This window comes from Echinops telfairi, unplaced genomic scaffold (genome assembly GCF_000313985.2).
Source record: "Echinops telfairi isolate 266 unplaced genomic scaffold, ASM31398v2 ScPeMD7_7469;HRSCAF=8507_0, whole genome shotgun sequence".
In the NCBI taxonomy this organism is placed as follows: Eukaryota; Metazoa; Chordata; class Mammalia; order Afrosoricida; family Tenrecidae; genus Echinops; species Echinops telfairi.
Genome location: NW_022111372.1, coordinates 49,289,231 through 49,290,778, shown reverse-complemented (window position 1 = coordinate 49,290,778; position 1,548 = coordinate 49,289,231). Strand labels below are relative to the sequence as shown.

The 1,548-nt window shown below is 53.0% G+C and overlaps 1 protein-coding gene across 1 annotated transcript in view; it reads right to left on the bottom strand.

Annotated features, from left to right (window-relative positions):
• COL23A1 (collagen type XXIII alpha 1 chain) overlaps positions 1 to 1,548 on the bottom strand; it is a 380,073-nt gene that overhangs the window by 206,735 nt on the left and 171,790 nt on the right. The window lies entirely within an intron of this gene.

Here is a 1,548-nt window from a genome sequence, read left to right as displayed (position 1 = left end):
AAGTTACCACTAATTGGCTGTGCTGCGTAGCTCCGCCTCTGCCGGAGCCGCAGTCACCTCTAACTAATTACATGCTTTGGGCCAAGTTATCATTTCTGATCTGGCAAACGGAGATAACAAGGAAGGCCTGGCAGGATTACTGAGGAAACCAGGGAAGAAAAACGCGAACCGGTTTGTAAAGTCTAAAGCCCTCAACGAGCAGTTGCTGTTTCCGCGTCGGATCCCTTGTCCCAGACCCCTCACCAACAACCAGAGCCTATACTGCGTTAATAAATAAACCTCAGGGCTGTTCCGAGTCCCAGCGAAATGAGACGAGATGAGATTGAGTGGGAACGGCCTGCACGTGGCTGGCATGCAGTGGGTCCTCCATGAATAGAGGGCTTAGATCTGGGGCAGCTGGGGTGGGGGGGGGTCATTGAGACAAAACACCGTATTGCAGGGGTCTGTCTGCAGTTCCAAAGCAAACTGGACGCACCACCAACATCTGCATCCAGTTACAGTTTAATCTGTTATCTGCTCTCAGCTTTGATTTGGAAAGATGCTTTGACATCACTGATGGGGCAAGCATACCAGATTCATGTCCCCAAAGCTCTGTGGCGGTGAGCTCTTCCACCACAGAGGGCCCAGGTAGCAGAGCCAGCCCCCTGCGCACCCTGCTCTCTGGGGCCCACACCAAGAAGGCCCGTTGGGCAGGGCAGACCCGGACCCAGCTCTCCTTGGCTCTGCCTGGCACGGTTCCTGTCTATGGGATGGGCGCCCTCATGGGTCTCATGATCCTGGTCCTTCCTTCCTCCCATGGCACTGCAGGACTCTTGGTTTAGTGTGACCAGGAAGGGCAGCACGGGTGTTTTCTATACAGGTAACTGACAGACAAAGGTCTACAGGAACACCCTATAGTGGTCCTTGAGTGGACTGTGACCCATGCGACCCTGTGTTGGTCAGAATAGAACTGTGCCCCATACGGTTTTCAGTGGTTGCTTTTTCAGGAGTGTAAATCGCCAGAGCTGTCCCCTGAGGTACCCCTAGGCCAGCGGTTCTCAACCTTTCACAGGGGTCGTCCAATTTATAACAGTAGCAAAATTACAGTGATGAAATAATTTTATGGTTCGGGGGTCACCACCACACGAGGAGCTGTATGCAAGGGTCGCAGCAAGAGGAAGGTTGAGAACCACTGCTCTAGGTGGACTCGAACCGCCATCCTTTAGGTTAGCAGCAGAGATCATGAACTGTTTGCACCGCCCCAAACTCCAAAACCAAGCTCACTGCCACCGAGTTGATGCGGCTCAGAGTGATCCTGTAGGACAGGGAAGAACAGCCCCTGTGAGTTTCCAAGACTGTACTTTGTACGGGAGCAAAGTCTGGTCTTTCTCAGAGCGGCTAGTGGTTTCGAACTGGTGACCTTGTGGTTAGCAACCCAATGCGTACGTAACCAGTATGCCACCAGGCCCTGTTTGCACCTCCTAGGGACTCCTCATGATTCGAAAACAAAATAGGACAAACAGGACAAACAGCACAGCAATGACAGAGACCCACCTCTGGGCCCACCAC